A 25,074-nucleotide genomic window follows, 5' to 3' on the forward strand; every position below is an offset into this window, starting at 1 on the left:
TGTGCATCAGATATAAAACAAAAAGAAGATAGTTGGTAAAAAAAGTACAAGTAATATAAAAAAAATAACTGTAAGCATCATTTCTGGGAACAGCCTTACTTTGATAAAAACAAGCATCTCTATAGTATAGCCAAAAAGATAAAGGCGATTAAGCTGGAATAATTTCCCAGTGACCTATATAATTTTGTCAGCTTGCCAGTTAATATTAATACGGGCCATCTAACTCCTGAGAGACAGAATGGTAATAATTAAAACCTAAGCCTTTTCTGGGGGCAATAGGGGTCAATGCAATAGATCTCTAAACAAGACAGTAATGATTAGGAGTGATGTAAGTAAACCAAGTTTAATGTGTAGCTGCCGCCGTCCTAGGTGAGAAAATCGCTTTCTCGTTTGCTCCTCCCACAGTATCATTAGCCATTCCCAAGAAGGAGCGAATTAAGTTTGTTAACTCGACAGAGAGACCGGTTTTGTCTGGGCAGAGTTTTGACAGACAGAAGGAGGACGTTGCGTTGAATCATCTGTCGCTGGTGTTTCTGCAAACCGAGGCAAGAAGCACCCAACCCTTTTCGCCTGCGTTTGCAAATTATACTTCTTTGTTGGGAACTGCCCCTTGCAACCAGGCACACTGACAATTAACAGGGGTGGGGGAGAGAGCACACTCTGATGCAGGATTCCATCCCAAGGGTTTCAGAAATACTTGGGGGGGGGACAGGAAGAGGAACAATCGGACTGGGAGGAAGAGAAAGCGGGAAGACCTCACAAGCCTCTAAGACTTTTTTTTCCTGAGAAGCGGGGGGCCATGATTCTTCTAACGTGCCCCTCCTCCTCTTCTGAAACCACCTCTGGGAGGTGCAACCCCCCTCCCCGCCAAAAGCAAGCACAACATCCGACTCCTTCCTAGGCCCCAGATTCACGGTCAAAACAGCGTCACTCCCGGGGTCGCAACCGCCTTCCCAGGATGGCAAAGCACTCCTTCACCACCACCCCCATACCACCACCACTCGCTCAGGAGCCTCTCTCAGAGTGAAGAAACACAAACTTTTCTTCTCCCGAAGAGGAAAATTCCTCTCTTTGAAACGCGTGGGCGTGACTCGCTCCCGCTCCAAGATTAACCCTAAAAGAACTAAAGAAAGCGAATACCTGGGTTGCCTCAAGCGTCTCCTGGGAAAGGTTCTCTCGCTGGCGCCGCGACTCCTCACCCCTGCCGGATACTTTTTCTAGTGTAAGAATCCTTCCAGGTGTGGAGAGTAGACAGTTTTCTCCCTGTCAAGGCGAAAGAAGGCGAGGCGGGCACAACTCTCCCCACTTTCCCCAGCGGGTCTCCGGCTGTTACCTCAGCCCCGCGGAATCCTCTTGACGCCGCTGTTGGAGAGAGAAGAAAGAGGCGGGGAAGGGCTGGTAACAACAACAGGTAAATCCCTCCCTTGCTTTGGAGCAGCCGGCTTTGAGCAATAATCTTCAAGCGCTCGAAGGGAGGGCGAGGGCAATAGAGGCTGCTCTGCGCAGTCCTTTCGTGCTTTCCTGGCTCGGGGTCTCGTTCCAGAAAAAAAGAGAGTAAAAACAACACCTGCTTGATGGTGTGTGGTACAAAAATGGAGAAGGGGTGTGTGTGGAGCTTGGGAAAGGAGGCGGCCAGCGCGGGCTCTTCGTTTCGGACTAGTGAGTCAGAAGAAAGGACCTGCAACGCGTGTTTCTCTCACGCTTGCTTGAGAGCAAATCCCATTGAACTAAGTGAGGCTTAACTTCCGGAGTAAACGTGGCTTCAGCCCTAAATCGACACACACACCCCATTTAAGCAACTTAGCCACCTCCGTGGCGTTCCCAGGCGCCTACCCTCTTTTCTTTGAATGGTACTTAACTCCCAGGCGCCGCGCGTAAAAGAGCTCCTTTTTTCCATACAACAGGCAATTAGTTCGGGAGTACACCTGAGGTGGGAACGCTTTTCTCCCTTCACTTCGTCTCTTGGGGTTTCTCGTTCGTTCTTAGGGCAACATCTCGAGGGGATTCGGGGAGGAAGATGAACAATGAAAGCTGATAAAACATCCACTTATAAAGACAGACGGTATTACATCTTTAGATCGGTATTGTCAATGCCAGATTAAAATCAGTGGGTAAAGGGCAACTGAAAAATACTACATGACGAGAAGTGCTCAGAATTGGGCTTTAGTGAAACTTTTATTAATAATAATTACACTGTAATAAGTAACTATGTGGATCATAGGATATGATTCAGCCAAAATTTAGGAGCTTTGAAGCTCCTAATAAATAAATATTTGCAGGATTATGCCTAGAGAGTTCACAGCTGCCCATGTATATTAGCCTACACTTCAGAAATCCTTACAACAACCCTGTAGGGTAGGTAACCATCCTTATGTTACCGGCAGTAGCCTGAAGCTGAGATAGCATCTTACTTAATGTCAGAGACTTCACCAAGTGATTATAACTTAATCTTGAACAGTTTCTAAAAGGCAGCCAGCTACAGAGAACATCTTCGTGTCTGAATAAATCTGTGGCTTATTAACTTTTGTTGTAACTATTTATGTATTTATTCTTACATTTATATCCCACCTTTCCTCCAAGCAGCTCAAGGTAGTGTTCCTGGTTCTCCTCCCTCTCCATTTTTTCCTCACAGCAACCTTGTGAGGGAGGTTATGCTGAGAGACCGTGACTGGCCCAGGGTCACCCAGCAAGCTTCATAGCAGAATGGGGATTTGAACCCTGGTCTCTCAGGTCCCAGTCTAACATTCTAACCACTACATCACCACTGGCTCTCAACAATGATACTCCTCCCTGAATCTCCTTGAGAATTTGTGGACTAACGACACGTAAACTACACAAATGAAAACAAGGACTATCAACACCTTTCTAAACCTTTTCTTGGACTGTGGAAGATAGACTAAGTTATGGGTAGTCTAGTCATCAATCTTGAAAAGACTGCAGACACGAAGTGTGCAGAAGTGATTCTGGGCAAACTTGAGATGGGGAAGAAAAACAAATATTAATACTGAACTGAAGACTATTACTAGACATTGCTATGTAAGCCTCTAAGCTCTTTGTTGTTTGTTTATATTATGTAGTATTAGTTACATAATAATATATATTTTTTAAAAAGACATGAATTCAAAACAGGGCGGCACCAAAACACCACATCCTGAACCCAAAGTTAATGCAGTTAATTAATATGTAGATTAGACATGCTAAATTACAATTCCTCATTTGTTGTATTTATTTATTCTTACATTATGTCTCACCCTTCCTCCAAGGACCTCAAGGTAATGTATGTGGTTTTCCTCCCCATTTCACCTTAGGCTGAGACTGGCCCAAGATCACCCAATGAGCTTCATGGCTGAATGGAGGTTATATCCAACAGCCATTATCGGCTCTCTATTTTGGAGAGCATGGTCTTGTGAATAAAACTCAGACTTAAGATGCTGGCCCAGGTAGCAATACTTTCATAGAATGAGATGATGCTAGAAGGAGGGGCAGGACCATGGCTGGGGGGCTAGAGGGGCCTTCCCTCCTAAGCATTTTCTGCTCCCCAATTTTTTTTTACAAAAAATAATTAAAATTATTACTGAAAAAAATCCTGCCTACATTTTTGGTGCCCCAAAAAACTTTTAGGGTGGCTGCAGACCTGAGGGGAGTAAGGAAAGGAGAGAAACGGGGAACCAAGTGGGAGCATTCCTTATAGCACAGTCCATGAAATATGACACCTGCAACTAGCATTGAATAAGGTGGGACACAAGTTCCCTCATCTGGCATGTGCAGTGAAGGAGTGATTTCTGGCCTTGTCTCTCTGGAACCTACATCTTGATCTTGTTCCCAGTCTAAGACATGCAGGAAAAAAATATTAATAAGTATTGCTTATTAAAGCCCAATTGGGGAGGTGGAGGATGAGATTTTTTTTGTAAGTTTTTCTTTAACCCTTACAGGTAGCAACTGAGTGTGTAACTTGAGAGAAGCAAAATACAGAACTCTCCGTTTCCCATAATGAATACCATATTTGAGGGTTTCCCCCTGCCCATCAAGAGAAGCAAAGAGGAATCCTTATGGCTGATGAATACAAAGGCAGCAGAAGTACATGCTCTGGTAACCTCGCGATTGGACTACTGCAATGCGCTCTACGTAGGGCTACCTTTGAAGACAGTTCGGAAGCTGCAGCTCATGCAAAACGCGGCGGCCAGACTGATAACAAAGACCAAGCAGTCTGAACACATAACACCTGTTCTGGCTCGCTTGCACTGGCTGCCAATATGCTTCCAGGCCAGATTCAAAGTGTTGGTTTTGACTTATAAAGCCTTACACGGCACGGGACCACAATATCTGCTGGAACGCCTCTCCCGATATGAACCTGCCCGTACACTGCATTCTACATCGAAGGCCCTCCTCCGAGTTCCGACTCAGAGAGAGGCTCGGAGGGTGGTAACAAGAACTAGGGCCTTCTCGGTGGTGGCCCCTGAACTGTGGAATAGTCTCCCCAATGAGGTGCGCTTGGTGCCGACTTTGCTATCTTTTCGGCACCAAGTTAAAACCTTCCTCTTTTCTAAGGCATTTTAATCGAATTTTAATTTTAATTTAGTTTTAAATTTGCTATAATTGATTTTAGACTTTTCATTTTCTTATATGTGCTCTTGTAGTATTATTATGGGTTCTTATTGTATGTATCTGTATTTTGCTGTAAACCGCCCAGAGAGCTATGCTAGTCGGCAGTATAAAATAATAATAATAATAATAAATTTAATTTTTGTGTCGCCTATCTGGCCGAAACCACTCTAAAAATCTAACAAATAAATAAATAAGTAGAAGGCAGGGTCAGCAAGGCAGGGGTAGACTTTTTCTTTTTGTTTCAAGCAGCAATGAAAGCTAAGAACATAAGAACCCTGTTGGATCAGGCCAAAGGCCCACCTAGTCCAGCATCTTGTTCTCACAGTAGCCAATGAGATGCCAAACAGGACCAATAGCCATTGATAGTTTTATTCCTCCATCAATTTGTCTAATCCTGTTTAAAAGTCATCCAAGTTGGTACTCATCACTACATTTTGTGAGAGAGCTGTGTGAAAAAGTTTCTTTGGTCTCTCCGGAATCATCCAACACAGATTCCTTGGACTGCCCCAGGTTCTAGTGCATATTCTTATACACTAATGTTATGTCCCCTTTTATTCCCCTTTCTTTCCTAAACTAAAAAGCCCAAAATGTAATCTTTTCTCAGCTAGTTTGTAGTTCTTCTAGTTAAACATTAAAATGTGGACATGTGCATGTGACCTGATACTGAATAGCAATGGTTTCCTTGCTATAACCTGCCCTGCCTTATGTTGAAGAAATCTAATAGGAAAGAAATCTAATAAATAATAACAATATTGTGCGAAATCACAGCTTTTTTCCTGCCCTCTTGGAATTTCAGGGTGCCTCAGTTGCTAGAAGATGAGCATAACATAGTGTTTGATCTTCAATTTGTACATACATTAATGTAGTAAAATATATTTTTAAAGTTTTTTTTTAGAAAATCAGAATCACTTGGCATTCAGATATGCAAGGAAAGAAGCAGCACAATCCTATGCATTTTACTCAGAAGTAAGCCCCATTGGTGCATAGGATTATTGTTTCTAAATCTGGCTAAAATTAATTTTTCTTTATTTCAGGATGGGATGAAAAAGAAGACAATACTTTTATAACTACAGGATTATCAGAGTTAATAGCATAGAAGACAGTTGCTATTGTCCCACACATATGCTGTCTGATACAAAGGAACAAGGAAGGCAGTTACCCTGTGGTAGGAAGCTCCCAACTGCATCTGAATGTTCTGGTCTGGAGAATCTTCAGTAATTAAAATTTAATACCAGTGGGCAAAAGGGTATGTGACATGGGCCAATCAGTGTCTTAGAAACAGGCTTGTGAACAGCCAAGCAGATCTATTCTCCTTGTTAAAAAATAAAAAATGAACTAAGCACTCATGTGTTGCACAGTCAGATAGAAATAGGAAGGTTATAGTAACTAGTCTGACTGCAATTAGAAAATTCCTGTATTTACAGGACGCTCAAGGTTAATAGGCAACAATTAACTGGGCAGGGTGAATAAAGCCTTGTGCTGCCCTAGCAAAGGGAACCTAATACAATCCGAAGAAGAAGAAACAGGACAGAAAGAGACAAAGGTGCCATAAAAGATATCTGAATCCATACACACACCTGTTTTTCTGGAAACTGTTTTGGATTAATCTAAAGGAAAGATGATATTTCATTTCACATATTGTTCTTTTTAAAATTCTGTCAGTGTTTCTTTTTCTTTCAGGGTTTCAATTCTTGGCTCTCCTTCCCTTTACTCTTTATACGCTTCCTCTTAGCAATCTGATTTCTTCTTTTGGCTTTCAGTGTAGTGCTGATGATATCTAGCGCTGTTTTTCTGTTTCCTCTTCTCACTCTGTTTTTACCAATATGTCCAAGTTATCTGCCTGGATGTTGGGTCATTATCTGAAACCTAATATGTAGAAGACTAATGCTGCAATCCTACACTCAATTTCCTGAGAGTAAGGCTCATTGAACTCAGTAGAACTTCCTTTGGAGTAGACATGTATAGGAGTGCCCTGTGAGTTTGTGTTTCTCCCTAAATCAGGGGTGGCTAACCTGTGACCCTCCAGATGTTATTAGACTCCAACTCCCATCAGTTCTAGCGAGGATGGCCCAGAGTGAGGGATGATGGGGGTTATACTCCATTTGGAGGGCACAGGTTAGCCATTCCTCCCTAAACCTTGCTGCTACTTTATTTTCTCATACTGTTCGGAATATTATCCTCTACATTTCTCAGCTGTTTAGGTTTTATCTTTTATCCTCTTTGGGTCATATTTCTTCTTTGGACAGTTTGTCTGTTCTTTATAACATTTCAAAAATGGATCATCCTGTCTCTCAGCTTAAAACATTATCTTAGTTTTCAACTCTTCTGCTCATTTAATGTTTGTTTCCTCACACTTAAATCATTTTATATATCTATATTTTTCCCTTCACTAGATTTTTCTGTTGTTTTTGTAGCAAGTTTTAAACTTCTCTTCATGATCTTGCCCCTTCTTATCTATGTGGATCTTTCTCCATTCTCCTCCACAGTACCTCCATTCATCTAACACTAATCTTATTAAACTTTCACATTTCTTGTCTCCTTGCTTTATCTGTTTTATGACTCCTTTTGCATGGAACTCTTGCTTTAAATATCCAGCTGCCCTCTTTTTTAAAAACAAAACAAAACGTCATCTCCTGTCTTGTATTTCTGTCTTGATGCGTTAGTTAGCTTTGTTTCTTTCTTATTCTTAAGTTAATTATTGTATTTTTTCAACTCTCCTTTCCCACGCTCTCAGCTTGTGCAGTGTTTTTCCTTTGCAGCTGCAGTCAGGATATAAAGAGGCATGACAAGGTGATGTGTGGGTAAAACAAGGGCCACATTTATTTAGATAAAGCCAATTAAATGGATGATTATGCAAAAATGATCTGCAGAGTAATTGTGCAGGACTTAACTCTCAACTAATTGGGTGAGGAGACCCTGCCACATGAAAGGGGGTGGTCCAAGCCCAATCCTCTTCTCTGGGCTCCAGCCCCACAGGGTGGTTAGAGAGGCCTTCCTGCTCCACCCCCTCCTGGGGCCTCACAACTCTGAGTGGGTGTTACAAGTTAACCCCAAAGGTGAGCCTTATTCTGCCAACAGGCCTCACTAACCTGAAGGCAAGTCTAAGGTCCCAACTTTCACCTTAAAGGGTGCCTAAGGGTGCTCACCAAGCCCTACCCCCTGTGAAATTCCTAAAAGACTGCTACAAAAGAGGACAAACCTAGGTTTAGTCATTATCCAAATCAGATATGTGGACACTGTCAGTCCTACCACACTTCGTCTCTGGATGGTATATTACCTCGCCCTGCGAATCAGCAAGAGAGAGCAGAACTTCCCTATTTACTTTCTTCTGAGCCTTGTTTAGGTTCCTAGGGTCAATCCCGCTTTCCAAATCCTCCTAGGGAGGATTTTGGACCAAACAAGGTCCTGGGCCACCAACTCTGAGTCCAGGCAAGCCTGTATGATAAGGGCTTTCCCCTTCAACAATCCCAGATCATTGCCTCCCAAATGCACAACCAAAACCTGAGAGGGTGCTACACCAACAAAGGAGCAAAAATGGTTGCTAGGAGGCATTTACACAGCAAGCCATGTCTACCCAGCCACTGGACCAAGGTGCAATGGCTGAGCCCCAACTGGGTTCAGTGCTTGGTCTGCAATGCCCTCTTCTTGACCCAGACCATCATGCTGTGGCCACATAAGAAGACCTTGACACTCTCTAACATCCTCCAACCTGTTAAAACAGAAACAAAACAATTAGCAAGGGCCTCACTAGTGCAACAGTTAACAAGGTCCCTTGACTGGCCTCACATAAGCCGAGAAAGCACCTGATCACCAGTGCCCCACTGCCTATATTATCAGTGCTCCTAAAGCCCAAGTTAGCAGGACTGATCCTAAAGGAATGCATGCCAAACTGCCCTGGATCATAACCCAAACATGACAAGGACCACCTGGTAATGGTCCAAAAGTGAAACTTAGTTAAGGACTGACCATCTTGATGCCAAAATAGAAGCCCTCCAAACTTGTCCCTAAGCTGCAAAAAAAAAAAAAAAAAAAACTAAGGCCCGGACCAGGCACAACCCTCCATAGGAAAAAGGCCAAAGTGATGACAGACCCCCCGGCCCTTTTGGTCAGTCCTAGACATACACAGTTGGATCTGTATGCTGCTGTCACCTAGCATGATGTCACTTGCATCCAAAGCCTGACCAGACCTGTCATTCCTTGAAAAGCTAAGCAACTCACCCATAAGAAAAGAACCCCAAAATGCTGTTACAGTAATAATTAACAATAATAAAAATAAAATTATTACTATTCTTATTACTCACAATAACAAGAATAACAGTAAAAAATGACAGTAAGGCCCCAACAGGAAGCCCCACAGAAAAGTTGGAATAATATGTAGGCCCAGAAAGCCCTGTTCACTTGTAACAAGCCTAGAAACAGTTGAGGCCTAAAGAAAATGGCTGTTGCCACCCCCAAAATGGCTACCAGACAACAAGCCAATTAGGTCACACACAAGATAGCTGCTGCCACCAATGACCTTCACAAAATTGCCACTGACTAGGCTACAATCAAGACGGCTGCCACCATCACCAGCCTTCCCAAAATGGCCGCTGACTAGGTCTCAATTAAGATAGCCACTGACACACACAACTCTTATAAAATGGCTATCTACACAAGGCCAGGTAACAGGCCAAGTAGGCCACAAGATGGCCACCCTCCCTCAGAATGGCTCCTTAAGAGGCAGCCAAACAGGCTTACCACCACCACCCAGCCACCAAAATGGGCCCGTCGAGCCCAAAAGGGCCATCCCCTGCCCCATCTCCAAACCACATGGGCCTGAGAGAGCCTACCAACAGCCATTGGTGCTGTTGCTGCTGCCAGTTGTTTTATCCTATTGTTTTAATACCTCTTAAAATTGTTTTGATTGTATTGTATGCTCTTGTATTTTATGGTTGTATTCATGGTGGTATGATCATTTTAAAATATTACAGTAGGTCCCCACTCATACGGCAGGTTAGGTTACAGACCCCCGCTGAAAGCGAAAATCGCCAAAAAGTGGAACACTGACAATAAAATGGCGCCCGAGAAAGCAGAACAAGTGCCATATGAGTGGGGCCCTACAGTAATTGAAAACCACCGTATTAGTGGAATGCCGAGAAGCAGAATGCCGAAAAGCAGGGCCCTACTGTATTTTGTACAGTACCCTGATATCTATTACAAGGATCATTTAAAATATTTTAATAAAAATAAATATTTAATAAAAAATACTGGAACAGTTTTGTGTCCAACCAACCTCTGTAGTTATGTTTTTTTACAATAGCTTAAGCAGAAGATATTAGCAAGTGGTGATAAAGTTTTTGTCCATCAACAGAAGCTTTCTGCAAATCAAGCTACAGTGCCATTAAAGTCACAAGAGCAGGCTTGCCCAGATTTTTCCCCCTGCTCAGATTACGATCCTGTTTTTAAATGGGTGAACACCACAGCAAAAAACTTCACAACTGTGTGACTCAGACCTGAGATCATATATGAAATATAATCCTTTCCATTTTAAGAATTAACCATTCAATTTTTGTTCTTCTGAGCAAGCAGGAGTAATCCTATACATATAGTAAGTAAGCAAGCCCATTAAGTTTGATGGGAGTATTCCAGGGAAGTGTGTGTAGTAGTTTGCAACCTAAGAATTGCACTTTTATTCCAGTTAATTGTGGTTCTGTCAACAGTGCTGCTAGTTTCTCATGTATACTAGCGAACCTGTTATCTTGAAAGTTCATGCCCCCTACTGCTAGCAAAATATATCACAGATACTGATATCTTTTTCCTTGTCACAGGAAAAGAGCTAGAGGGGATAATTTTTGGCTGCTAGGGAAATAATTAAGAATCAATATGACTTACCGTTTCACTTTTCCAACTCACCACTTTCTAAGTGTGCTTTTCACCTTAAAAAAAGGGGGTTACTACACTTAACAATGTATAATGTATAGTTTGCTCCCAAGGTTATAATGCATTGACCTGAAATAGAAGTAAAAAACTTTGGTAAAGTTTTACTCTTGAGCCACAACTGAAAATAAAACTAAATAGTTATATTTTTTAAAAGAAAAGAAAGAAGAAGCTGGCCTACTCAGGAATCTGTTCCATAACGTACCTGGTTTCCTGCCACTCACCAAATTCCATGTCCTTTGGGTATATTTTCTATCTTAAATTAAAATGATTCTAGAATGTTTTCAAAAGCTTGAGATTCCAGCAATGCACAGTAAATTTGCAGATTCTAGCAGTGTCCACAGCTAACATCTTATTAGATGACTGACAGTAAAAAATCTCACACTTTCACATACTCTTGTTTTTTTATGCTGACTTAAATGAAAAAGACTAAGGAACAAGACTTGAGAATAAAAAGTAAATAATAGTTACATATTTATAACTAGCAACTACACACTAGGAGTGGAGATCTTGCATTTTTGTACTTGTTTTCACTAAAGCCAAGCTGTTAAATCTGTCATTTATTCTCTACTGAAATTTTATTCTGCACCCATATTAAGTTGTGAGAATAGTAAACAGTTCAATTCTGTGCATGTCTTAAAAAGTAAGCGCAACTGAGTTCAGTTGTACATACTCTTAGGTAAGAATTGCAATATTAGATTGTCAGAAAAAAAATTGAATTATATTTACACATGATAAAATAAAACTTATTTATATTTTATTTTACCTTAACTCTTAGACAAATGATGGTTGACAATGTTATTGAGAAAATTTAAAAACACCAGACTGTACATGATTTTTTGTTCCGTATTTGACCTTTAACTGCAAGCACAGTTTCAGATTTAACATACTACATTCAAGCATGTTTTTCTAATCTTATTTGATAATGTTATTCTCTGATCTTAGTTCACATGCTTCAGTCAACTAAAACTGAATGTTCTTCAGACATTTTAATGGCTCCAGCACAGTGTCTGGGGGACTCTGTCATTTGTACTGCAGTGGTTAACCTATAGGAAGTTGCACCTTCCAAGTGAGATCAACCAAAGTCAGGATATGCCAGAAACATAAAGTAACATGAAAAACTCAGTGCCAGCATCCTCCTAAATACATAACCAAGCCTCTGCTATGTGCCCTTGAAAGGCTCCTTGAGTGGTCTGAACAGATTTGTGGTAGTTTATTTATTTAAAAGCATTTACATACCGCAATGTTTTTAAAAAATCTCTAAGCAGTGTTTCAAGGAGCCAATAGGCTCTAATGATCAGCTAATTAGTAGGAACTTTTTTAAGGCACCAGAGGTTGGAATGCTCCCTTTTTCTGCCCTCTGTGCCTCTCCTGCTCCCAAACATTGTTGGCATTATTCGATTCTTTCTTGTGTCTTGGCTAGGTGCTTAGTAATGTTCTACAGAGTTGATATTCTGCCTGATAGTTGCTTGAAGGGCCCAGCAGAGCCTGTACAACCCCCCCCCAACTTTTATTGTCCTAAGTGGAACTTCCCTTAACTATCAGCATTCTGTCTCACATACAGGTAGTTCTTATGTCCAGCAATTGGGTGTTCACCTATTCTGAATGGAGTCGTACTCCTTCTGAATGAGCAGGTAAGCAGTCTGCATGTGCTACTAGATCCATCTCTGTAACTGGAAGCTCAAGTGGCCTTCATGGCATGGAGGGCCTATTTCTAGTTCCAGCTTGTTCATAAACTGGCAGTTCTGGGCCAAGATAGCCTGACTACAATCTCCACCTTGACTATTGTAATATGCTCTACAAAAAGCTGCTTTGAAGATGGTCCAGAACTGCAGCTAGTGCAGAAAGTTGCCACTCGGGTATTAGCTGGCACATAGGTGTTATTGGGTCTCGCCAATCTTGTGGGGTCTGTGTTGATTGACTATACACTACCAGGCCCAGTTTAAGGTGTTGATGTTAAAGCCCTGAATGATTTGGGACCTAGGTACTTGAGGAAGTGACTCTCCCCATATCAGCCAACCTGAACTCTGAGAGCTGCAAGGGAGTCTCTTCTAGTTATCTCACTGCTCACTATGTGGGAATATAGAACTGCGCCTTCTCAGTAATTGCACTCTGACTGTGGAACTCCTTCCTCCTGGAAACATGGAGGGCCACATCCATGCTTACTTCCTTTAATCAGACCTTCTGTCACCAAATTAATGCATTGTTGTTCTCTCAGGCTTTTGGTGGGTCTGATTAAATTGATCTTAATGATGTTGCCTGTTAGCTGTTGTTTTGTTTAAGTAGTGTTTATATTTTAAAAATATAATTGTATTGTTTTATTGGTTGGTAAACTACTTTAGGATCACTGTTGTGGTAAAACATGTATATACATTTTGTAAATAAATACATAAACTAAATACAACCTCATCTGGATGGCCAGATACCAAAGAGGTCAGGCTGTTGCACCTTTAATAGTTATGTAGTAGATGGAGTTTCAGCAGGGGCAGTTTGCATTACAAGCCATACCTGTTGAAATTCCTTCTTCTACACAACTATTAAAGATGCAGGAGCTCTAGCCTCTTTTTCATTAGGTCACTCTAACTTCATTCAAACCACCTTTGGATTCTCCAGGTTTGCATAGTTAGAATTTCTGCATACAATAAACTAGACCTCTGGCAGATCTTCCTGTTAAAATTATGTAATATTAATAGCCATAATAAATGGCTGGTGATAGTTTACAGCCTGGTTAACAGCCAGCTTGTGCTTATCTCAGATTTGTTGTTCTTTCTCAGTTCTTTTGACTTTTTAAAGCAAATGTGTAAAACTCTTTTTTCAGCAATTCTTCTGACACCCAATTCACATGTCTATGACTACAGCAAGTGTCCTAAAATAGCATCCCCATGGGGTGGGAAGTGAAAATACAATATTTTTTCAACTAGTCTTCTAAATTTAGCATGCTTCTGTAAAATTTAGCTAATTTGTAGATAATTACCAGTCACTGCCTCTCAGCCTCAGAGAAAAGCAATGGTAAACCACCTCTGAATACCGCTTACCATAAAAACCCTGTTAACAGGGTCGCCATAAGTCGAGATCGACTTGAAGGCAGTCCATTTCATTTTTCAGTACATTGTATATTTGGTATTTTATACATAACACATTGGTAGTCTGGAGCAAGACAAGAGGTAGCAGACAGATGCAGAGGAAGCATGCATAGTTAAGTACCATCAACAGGCTTGTAGCCCTATTCTTATGAATGTTTACTTAGGATTTTTGTTGCATTGATTTTTTAATAAGAAACAAACCCCACTGATGTATCTCAGTTTACTGCTCAGGATCTTGCAGCATAGCCACAGATCGTTAGCATACTGACTTGAAAGTAAGCACAATTGAAATCAGTGGGATTTATTTTTTATGTGCATAGTTCAGTGTTGCCATATTCTGATTTAGTCTGTACTTTTCCTCCTATCTGCTACATTTCTGCTATGAAACACCTATTTAAGGGGAACATTTATATTATGTCTTTTATATTAGTATATTTAGAGAATTTGTTCAGCAAAAAGCTGGATAATATTGTTTGACTGCATTAAAATTCAAACATGCACATAAAATATATTCAAATCAGGAACAAAGACAAGAAATATTATTTATTAATATTTATGGGTTGCTTTTCTCATCAGGTGATCCAAAGTGACTTATATAACCAATTAAAAACAAACATAATCCATAAAGCCTAAAAACAACCCCTGACAATTAAAAACCAAATTAAAACAAACACAAGCAATACCAATGAAGGCCAGATATACAAAACCTACCCCATTAAAAGAGGTCATCAAGGGCCAAAGGCCTGGGTATACAGGAAGGTCTTTGCCTAGCAGTTAAAGATGGACAGAGATGGCATCAGGCATGCCTCCGTGGGGAGAGCTTTCCACAGCCAGGAAGCAACCACTGAAAAGGCCCTTCCTCACGTTGCCACCCTCTGTTCCTCCTGTGGAGGGGGCACACAAAGAAGGATCTCAGGGTCTGCATTGGTTCAGAGCAAATAAGCCTGCGCTGCAGCAGAGTACAGAAGCCCAGCTTTAAAAGAGAAGTATAAAATGTCTGGGAAATAAAAGATCTTCATCTTGCACTAAAAAGAAAACTGGTATTTGAACCCCCTGGAGAAGGGCATTCCAAGGGACAGGCACCACTGAAGGAGAATTTTCTCCTTTGGGATCCTTGACTAGGGGTCCTTGAATAAATTTGAAGACACAGGCTTGAAGCAAAAAGGTAGGCCTTTATTCTTTACAAGCATATGCAGGGTCAGCCTTCCAGACAGTCTGGAGAGGATTGCAATGAGACACTGTGTGCAAGCTCTTTTATACAGTACAGTTACAGCATGTGACATTAGTTCACCAATCCCACAATTTCCTGCCCACATAACATCACAGTTCCTCCTCCCTGCAATCCTTCCAAACCAATCAGAAAGCATTAGGTAATTCTACTTCTTATTCCAATATTCTGTTCGTCTTATTAATATCACCATTGTTCTGCTGTCTCACCTTATTGATGGGTTTGGGGGCCAGTTGAGACCAGTTACTATTGTGAATAGGCTTTCAAGCATATCCAGTACATCCATTGTTCCATTGTTCTTGATCAGCCAGGCTAACATGTTCCTTAACAATGCCAGGTTGGGTTTGGCTCACTCAACTGAGGGTGACTGGATGTTCATCAGCACCACAGTTTTTATTGTTTGTTATAGAGGTTCTTATTTCTTATATTTTCTTAGAAATTCCATTCCTGTAAAAATACATAGCTATAGAGGAAGGGTTATGATTAAGGTGTTGTACTATGCCTGGAGACCATACATTTAAGACAAGGCACTAGGTAATTCTGAACCAGCCAGTGTCTCTCAGCCTCAGAGGAATAGAAAAGGCAAAGGCAAACCACTTCAAAATACCTTTTTATAATGAATACCCACTTACAAAGAGCAGCTTTTAAACTGACTGAGGGGGGAAACCCGACAGGAGCTGAGGAAGGTCCGGTTCAGAATAAACTTCCCCCCTGGGATAAAGACCAAAGAAATGATAAAATTTTAAAAGGGGTAGGCCTAGAAGTAGGCATTGTGAGAGCAGGGGCACAGGATATAAATTCAGAAGGGCAAAATTACCACAGGCCAAACCACAAGTGCCGAAGACACTTGAAGAGAGACACTGCTTACAAGTGCCTGTACGCTAATGCTAGGAAGCCTCTGAACCAAGATGGGAGAACTGGAGTGCTTGGTCTTAGAGAAGAGCATTGATATAGTGAGCATAATCGAGACCTGGTGGAATGGAGAAAACCAGTGGGATACGGTTATCCCTGGATATATACTATATCGGAAGGACAGGGAAGGACGCATTGGTGGCGGAGTCCCTCTATACGTGAAAGAAGGCATTGAATCCAGCAAGCTCGAAACCCCAAAAGAGGTGGACTCCTCCACAGAATCGTTGTGGGTGGTGATACCATGCTCCAGGAAGGATTTAATACTGGGAACGATCTATCGTCCCCCTCATCAAAATGCTCAGGGAGACCTGGAGATGAGATACGAAATTGAGGAAGCATCCAAACTAGGAAATGTGGTAGTAATGGGTGACTTCAACTACCCAGACATAGACTGGCCGCATATGTGTTCCAGTCATGACAAAGAAGCAAAATTTCTAGATATTCTAAATGACTGTTCCCTAGACCAGTTGGTCATGGAACCGACCAGAGGGACAGCAACCCTGGACTTAATCCTCAGTGGGGACCGGGACCTGGTGCGAGATGTAAGTGTTGTTGAACCGATTGGGAGCAGTGACCATAGATCTATTAAATTAAACATACATGTAAATGGCCAATTGCCAAGAAAATCCAACACGGTCACATCTGACTTCAAAAGAGGGAACTTCACAAAAATGGGATTGGTAAAAAGAAAGCTGAAAAACAAAGTCCAGAGGGTCACATCACTCGAAAATACTTGGAAGTTGTTTAAAAACACTATATTAGAAGCTCAACTGGAGTGCATGCCGCAGATCAGAAAAGGTACCGCCAGGGCCAGGAAGATGCCAACATGGTTAACGAGCAAAGTCAAAGAAGCTCTTAGAACCAAAAAGTTTTCCTTCAGAAAATGGAAGTCTTGTCCGAATGAAGAAAATAAAAAAGAACACAAACTCTGGCAAAAGAAATGCAAGAAGACAATAAGGGATGCTAAAAAAGAATTTGAGGAGCACATTGCTAAGAACCTAAAAACCAACAACAAAAAATTCTATAAATACATTCAAAGCAGGAGACCATCTAGGGAGGTGATTGGACCCTTGGATGATAAGGGAGTCAAAGGTGTACTAAAGAACGATAAGGAGATTGCAGAGAAGCTAAATGAATTCTTTGCATCTGTCTTCACAGTGGAAGATATAGGGCAGATCCCTGAACCTGAACTAACATTTGCAGGAAGGGATTCTGAGGAACTGAGACAAATAGTGGTAACGAGGGAGGAAGTTCTAGGCTTAATGAACAATATAAAAACTGACAAATCACCGGGCCCGGATGGCATCCACCCGAGAATTCTCAAAGAACTCAAATGTGAAATTGCTGATCTGTTAACTAAAATATGTAACTTGTCCCTCGGGTCCTCCTCCGTGCCTGAGGACTGGAAAGTGGCAAATGTAACACCAATATTCAAAAAGGGATCCAGAGGGGATCCCGGAAATTACAAGCCAGTTAGCTTAACTTCTGTCCCTGGAAAACTGGTAGAAAGTATTATTAAAGCTAGATTAACTAAGCACATAGAAGAACAAGCCTTGCTGAAGCAGAGCCAGCATGGCTTCTGCAAGGGAAAGTCCTGTCTCAGTAACCTATTAGAATTGTTTGAGAGTGTCAACAAGCATATAGATAAAGGTGATCCAGTGGACATAGTGTACTTAGACTTTCAAAAAGCTTTTGACAAGGTACCTCACCAAAGACTTCTGAGGAAGCTTAGCAGTCATGGAATAAGAGGAGAGGTCCTCTTGTGGATAAGGAATTGGTTAAGAAGCAGAAAGCAGAGAGTAGGAATAAATGGACAGTTCTCCCAATGGAGGGCTGTAGAAAGTGGAATCCCTCAAGGATCGGTATTGGGACCTGTACTTTTCAACTTGTTCATTAATGACCTAGAATGAGGAGTGAGCAGTGAAGTGGCCAAGTTTGCTGACGACACTAAATTGTTCAGGGTTGTTAAAACAAAAAGGGATTGCGAAGAGCTCCAAAAAGACCTCTCCAAACTGAGTGAATGGGTGGAAAAATGGCAAATGCAATTCAATATAAACCAGTGTAAAATTATGCATATTGGAGCAAAAAATCTTAATTTCACATATACGCTCATGGGGTCTGAACTGGCGGTGACCGACTAGGAGAGAGACCTCGGGTTTGTAGTGGACAGAATGATGAAAATGTTGACCCAGTGTTCAGCAGCTGTGAAAAAGGCAAATTCCATGCTAGGGATAATTAGGAAAGGTATTGAAAATAAAACAGCCGATATCATAATGCCGTTGTATAAATCTATGGTGCGGCCACATTTGGAATACTGTGTACAGTTCTGGTCGCCTCATCTCAAAAAGGATATTATAGAGTTGGGAAAAGGTTCAGAAGAGGGCAACCAAAATGATCAAGGGGATGGAGCGACTCCCTTATGAGGAAAGGTTGCAGCATTTGGGGCTTTTTAGTTTAGAGAAAAGGTGGGTCAGAGGAGACATGATAGAAATTATGCATGGCATTGAGAATGTGGATAGAGAAAAGTTCTTCTCCCTCTCTCATAATACTAGAACTCGTGGACTTTCAAAGAAGCTGAATGTTGGAAGATTCAGGACAGACAAAAGGAAGTACTTCTTTACTCAGCGCATAGTTAAACTATGGAATTTGCTCCCACAAGATGCAGTAATGGCCACCAGCTTGGATGGCTTTACAGGAAGATTAGACAAATTCATGGAGGACAGGGCTATCGATGGCTACTAGCCATGATGTCTGTGCTGTGCCACCCTAGTCAGAGGCAGCATGCTTCTGAAAACCAGTTGCCGGAAGCCTCAGGAGAGTGTTCTTGCACTCGGGTCCTGCTTGCGGGCTTCCCCCAGGCACCTGGTTGGCCACTGTGAGAACAGGATGCTGGACTAGATGGGCCACTGGCCTGATCCAGCAGGGTCTTCTTATGTTCTTATGTATTCTATTTATCAAAAGGGGAAAAAACACTGAGTTATTTTAAAATTCAGTATTAAAGCTTGAAGTTTAATGTCATTCCTGCTCTGCTAAGGTTATAAACTTTCTCCAGTAGTTGGGCCTATTGCTCTACAGAATACTAAAACAAGAATACAATTGCCAACCATGTCTTTCTTTAACAATATAATACATCAATCATAGGTTATATTGCTCATTGCTCCGAACAATACACTCATTAATAATTGTCAGTCGTGCACAGGCCTATTCCTGGCATGAGCAGGAGTTCACTGTGAGGTTATTTTGACCATTGCCTGCTAGCAACAGGCCTTGCTCACAGGGTTACTTATTTAGGGTTACTAGATTTTGGGGTCTCCAAAAAGGCCTGTGGGTCTATTGCTTAGTTCCTTGTGATTTTCCTTGTTTCATAATCATATATCTTCTAATATCTATGTTTATATGTGTGGATATATAAAAATTCTCCATTACCACTGCTGAAAGTATCCAATATTCTATTATTACCCATCTTATCTAATGGTGGGGGGACTTAGGGAGGGGCCTTAGAAAACAGTCTTAATACTGTGTCTTGGCAGGTTCATGATCATGAATGCATCCCTCGTTTAAACTTTGGATTAATTAACACACTGAGAAGGTTTAATTAATTTTAAATATAACCAATTTATAATAATCTGCTTTACTATTTTATAAATATGGTTTATCATAAGGGCATAAGAATAAGAAACACATTATAATAAATAATATGACTAACCACAGAGGAAAACACACTAAGAATGTACAGGTTTTTGTTGACAGAAACACTAGGACTGTCCATTATTTATAATGTCTTAAAATTTAACACGTTAGTTTTTTAAATAAGCCAGGTTTGTTGTCCTTCAGCCTCCCCCCCCCCAAACAATCAGTATCTGGAGGATATAATCTTGATGAAACTGAATCTTTTACTCACCAGCTGTGACAGATGTGAACTGCCAATATAAAAGCAAGCAAGCAAGCATCTGCTGCTCTTACAAAAGGCTTTTTGCTGAGAACTTATTCCTTAGAGATCATCTTTGTATTCTAAACTACAATCACGAGCAAACATTAACTGTCATTGAACTCTGTTATACACTGCTTTTCATAGCTCAATTCTCTGCATGTTTACTCAGAAGTAAGTCCCATTGAATTTAGTATGACTTAGCTCTATTCCATCACTTCTGGCCTGCATCAAGAGAATGTTTTTTAATACCACTATATGTAGTATAAAATGCCAGGATGTTTGTGTTATCATCACTCCTTTGTAGATAATAATTATTTTACATACATTTTAGCTTTAATATAATTGTTAGTCTGTATTTTTTCATTTAATTTCCCTTGTATGTGTATGATGTATATGTATGTATGTATGTGTGTGTGAGTGTGTGTACACACATATATCTTGTAACTTTGGACAACATTTCATGCATCTGTTGAAGTGGACTGGAATCCATGATAGTTGGTGCTTTAACAAATTAGAATTCAATGTATCACAAGACTCTTCCTTGAACTTTGAAAGTACTGCTGGTTTAAGAGCTACAAACAAGTGGCAAAGTTTTATAACAACTGGTTTTCCTTGATTACATTTTGGAATATTACTTAAAGATATTATGAAGCTCGATATAATATATTCTCAATTGCAGAAATATCATTTGGATTAAACATTTTATTTCCCATTATTTACTACAATTAGTAAAAATGTGTCTGAAGAGTTAAAATTTCTGGATTTTAATTTATGTTGTGTTTTAGTATTAGATTGTGTTTTATTGTTTTGTGTATTGTAAACTGCCCTGTGATCTGAATAGATGATTTAATGGGAATATCTGCCGTCTTCAAAAAGATACAGAAAAGAACAGTAAAAATATTGCAACCTACAATTATTTTTTGATGTTTTCAGCAGCAGATCAGCTGGTTGCATTAACTACAGCTCAGAACTGATTTACAATAAATATCAACATAGAAAAAGTCACAAGTATTTAATTATTGGGGGGGGAGAGAACCATTTGCACTGCCTTGAATTCCTTGGATGTAAAGGTGGATATAAATGTAGTTAATAACAGCAACAATGAAAACTATGTTGTTATATCTGGTCAACCTAAGCATGATCCCAGAAATTGGTTGGAGAGCTAAGAGCTCCTTAGCAGTGGAATATTCCACTGCTAAGAAAAGTTGGAAAAAAAGTTCATTTTCTCATTTGCCTAAAAGATTCTCTAGGGTAAAGCAAGAAAAAGTACAAGGCATCGTCCAGTATCAAAGGGAAGGAGCAATTAGAGCAATCCATAAGCCACTAGCTGGTTTGCTTTCACATAAGGTCAAAGGGAAAAAACTCAACCAAAATGTGGTTTAATGCTAAGTACACTAGCTGAATTGCTTTGTGGATCATTGAGAACTAATGCTCTTACCCTCAGAGATAATCACCATTCGTATTTAAGCAAAACAGAATCTGTCTCCCTCACCACTACCAGCACAACTCGACATTCCATTTTACAACTGGTTTTAATTTCAATGCAGTCACACAATAACATTTTGTACAGCACAAAATCTATTGGATACACAGAACTGCTGGCTATTCAATTTGTCTATGACAAATAATGGTTGCACAGTAGCAAACAACAGTGACCAAACTGCATTTGCAAAACAACTTTCTTTTTTTTACTCTCCTAATATTATAGGAAATCAGATATTAAAAGGGGAATCCAATATCAAAAGCGAGCTGACCATTTCTGCTCAGTATTTATTAAACTTATCCACAGAGTAATTCCTTCACAAATATATTTTTGCACCAAGGAAATCCAGCTATTTTCCATGGAACACAGCCTTCAAGGCAAGTGACCATTTACTGTGTCGTTTTAGTTCCTAGCTGCCTCCTAGGAGAGAAATTAACAGACCCACCCACTTGTTACGGAAGCCTATTAAAGGTGCTGACTCCACACCTCTCAGGTTTTGTCAGTAGTGCCTAGTTTTATTTTTAACACAGACTGGAATTCTGACAGCATGAGGAAAATTTTCTTGATTGCTTGATGAAATATTTAATTAATTAATTTTTTAAATTTTAATAATTAATTTTAAAATTTATATCCTTCCCTTCATCACCAAACAATCTCAGGGAGGTCATAACCATAAAAATACACTGTAAAGGCAATCAAAAACATTAAAACCAGCATGATACTATAAAACTCACTTCATCTGTTCATTCCCAATTTAATCCAGGTGGGGGAGTGTGACACAATAAGAAAGAAGGGAAAGGCCAAGGAGCAGAGGCCATGGGCCACATGGGCCTCTGGGCCAGCAGTTTCCATTCCTCAGTCTAAGTACTTGTTGAAATTAAGGCCACATCCACATCATACATTTATTCTACTATTATTCCACTTTAAACATTTATTTTGTGAAGGGTGCTGTTGTTAGGACACTCCTATTCTCTTCACACAACTACAATTGCGAGAGTTCTCTGAGAATACAGGTTGACTGTTAAACCACACTGAGAATTGCAGCTCTGTGAGGGGAATAGGTTACCCTAACAACTCGCAACACGCTTCACAAACTGCCCTTTCCAGGATTCTTTGCAGAAATCCATGACTGTTTAAAGTGAAATAAATGTATGGTGTGGATGTGATCTAATGGATACTAAAGTTGCTTTAACTAAACCATACCCTTTTGAAACCACTTTTCTGCATTTTCCTGGGTCCCTGGTAGATGTTACCCCCAGTATAATAGATTTTTGCCAACAGATGACATAAAAACTGTATTCTCATGGTACCTAATATTTCTTCTAAGGCAAGAAGTAATAAGAGTGTTATGCTTCAATCAAGATGTGAAGCTGCTAAGAAAAGGTCAACCCTGCAAGGGGAATTTTCAAAACATAATTACTCATCAGTAATTAAATCTGTTGTACTGCAAAAAAGGACTATAAATCTGTCTTGAAAGCCAAAATGTTCACTGACCAGAGACATCTTTGGTTCTGCTTAGAGATTATAATTAAAACTAATCAGACTGTCAACTTTTGTAAATTAGTTAGAAGTACTAAAGTAATCACAGTGCTAAATAATGGATGAAATCCAATGTGACACAAGTGGGTGTTCCTTTCCTCCCCCTACTCAAATCTGCTCCAGAGGGTCCCACAACCCTCCAGAGCAGATATGAGGGGTGCAGGTGTGAGAAGGGGGAGGGGATGGCTGCTTGTGTGCGTCACAATCCACTACGTCCAAGGACTAACACAACTGAATGTAACCCAATGTGATTGATTGTGTTTGGGAACAGCATTTCTTCACCATTTCGAACATGTATTCTCCAAACTAGGTCTCTCAACGCTTTAATAACAATTGTATGTCTATGACATGTGGCCTTCTATGATTGCCCCAGAATGGATGCCATTGATCACCCAACTTTCTAATAGCAAGACTCTGGAAAATGATGGCAGACACAAGATATTTATGAACATCTTAAAAGTAGTAGGAACCATCAGGAACCATTTGGATTATATCACCTAGTTCTGTTGGCTGGCATATCATCTAAGAAAGAGAACATTATAAACCCCTCAAATTATAGACATAAATACTTAATTAACATTGAAGCCAAACTATATGAAAAATATCTAGTTTTGGAGCTTAAAAGATGGTCTGCCAATAATATTTTTGCCAAGGAGTTTCAGTTATCACTACTCCCCAATGAATAATGATTTTGTGTTTGCCTGCATTTTTGCATAAATATGTATCTGTGTGAAAGGTCTCCATATCTGTTGCTTTTGTAGACCTGAAGGCCGCTTTCAATACCACTGATGGGGAGATGCCCAGGGATATATCACCAGTCTGGGTCAGCAGCATTTTGTTGTTGTTAGTGTGAACTTTTCACACTGGTATCAGGTTGAAGATTATATCTGCACCTTCCAGTATTCTTTATAAACAACACTGTATCAGTAACTAGTGTTTAGTAATGTGGAAACATGGATGTGTACTTGCTCCATTCCTATGTAACTTCTTTATATTTTGCCTCAGAGCTCAGGTATGAGAAACACTTTGAATCTGTCAAAGGGAAAAGAAAACTCTGTTTACTACTTTATGCAAACAACATGGTATTGTTTCCTTCACTCAGTGGGCCTCTGTCAGCCTTCGATTCTTTTTGCATGAAGAATTTGCTGTAACATTAATTACAATAAAACGAAAGTGGTTACCTTAGGGACCAAGACAGCTCTCCACATCTGGTGCTTAAATTCCCATATAACTGAACAAGTACTGATAATTGGGAGTACTATTTTCTAGCACTGAGAAATGGGGAAATGATCTCAATGGTGCCATGCTAAAGGATCAACAGTCGGAGTTCTGAGACTCTTCAACAGGGGCAGCTAGCCATTTTCAGGCCAAGGGCCATATTGACCCATGATCAATCTTCTGGGGATGAGGCCAAAGTGTAAAAGGTTTATAAAAAGACACATTTTGAGGATGCGGCAGGTGTCACAAAAACTTTTGCCATCACAGAATCACAGTGGGAATCATCAGTAAAATACTTTTTTTAAATTAAACTTTTTTAAAAAATTGACAAATTTGGGGAGGCCTCAAGAAAGCTTTTGGCATCACAGAATAACAACTGGAGACCTATGGAAGGAGTGCAGTAAAGAAACCTACAGTGCAGAGATCAGAATAGAGCACAAAACATCTGATTTGTTGTTATTTTCAGGGCAAATTTTGTGATCACCACTGTGCATGCCTAGATGCCTGCCTTGAGTTTTTCTGTGAATTGAAACCCAAGTTGTCCCAGTTGAAATAAGGGCTCAGTTACACCTTTTTAAATTATTGGTTCAAACTAATATTTTGCCAGAGAAAAGTACCAAAACTATGTTTGCTAGAACAAACTCAATCCAGCACGGCAAAATCAAACACCTAGTGTAGATTATTTCCCCTTCAATAAACTACTTTCATAGATTTAGAAAGACTCCTAAGCAGGAATCCAAAAACAGGATGGTAACACAAAGTTACTTTTTTCTTTGTCACCACAAAGACTGTCCTCTGGTTTAGTTTGTTTAAACATAAACATAACTCTGAAAAATGCTCTAATATGGCTCAGATTTCAGTTTTATGCACATGCGGTTTTAGAGATAGTAGATTTCACAATACTGCTTGCATTCTGTAGTACTGCATGTGTAAAGATGCAGGTTATTCTGTTGCCCTAAAACATAACACAAGTGGATCAAATTATTTCCTCCCTAAATTGCTGAAGGAATGTGAGGATTGTTCAAGTTTACAAAAATATATTGTTTGCTTTTAAATAACAACCTCAGCCAGAGTATGGCTACTTTATGTGCTTTAATACTATTTACTGAATATAAATGAGTATTTACAGAATATGAACTGATGAAGCAAATTGATGAAT

The 25,074-nt window shown here is 40.2% G+C and overlaps 1 protein-coding gene and 1 long non-coding RNA gene across 6 annotated transcripts in view; one reads left to right on the forward strand and one right to left on the reverse strand.

Moving 5' to 3' along the window:
- FHIP1A (FHF complex subunit HOOK interacting protein 1A) overlaps window positions 1–1,902 on the reverse strand; it is a 131,795-nt gene extending 129,893 nt beyond the window's left edge. For 3 of the 4 annotated variants that reach the window (XM_061584648.1, XM_061584647.1, XM_061584649.1), the window contains exon 1: window positions 1,141–1,902. The gene's annotated coding sequence lies outside the window, so the exon portion shown is untranslated. The remainder of the gene's footprint in view (window positions 1–1,140) is intronic. The other variant, XR_009757907.1, reaches the window with a different exon arrangement.
- LOC133364291 (uncharacterized) lies at window positions 482–25,074 on the forward strand. Of its 2 annotated transcripts, none has more exons than XR_009757909.1 (5): window positions 482–2,062; window positions 3,933–4,089; window positions 5,640–5,851; window positions 12,086–12,155; window positions 22,486–25,074. It is a non-coding gene; the product is annotated as an uncharacterized LOC133364291 (long non-coding RNA). The 2 variants fall into 2 exon arrangements; XR_009757908.1 differs by having other exon boundaries at window positions 482–1,411.

The sequence above is a fragment of the Rhineura floridana genome, chromosome 9 (genome assembly GCF_030035675.1).
Source record: "Rhineura floridana isolate rRhiFlo1 chromosome 9, rRhiFlo1.hap2, whole genome shotgun sequence".
NCBI lineage: Eukaryota > Metazoa > Chordata > Lepidosauria > Squamata > Rhineuridae > Rhineura > Rhineura floridana.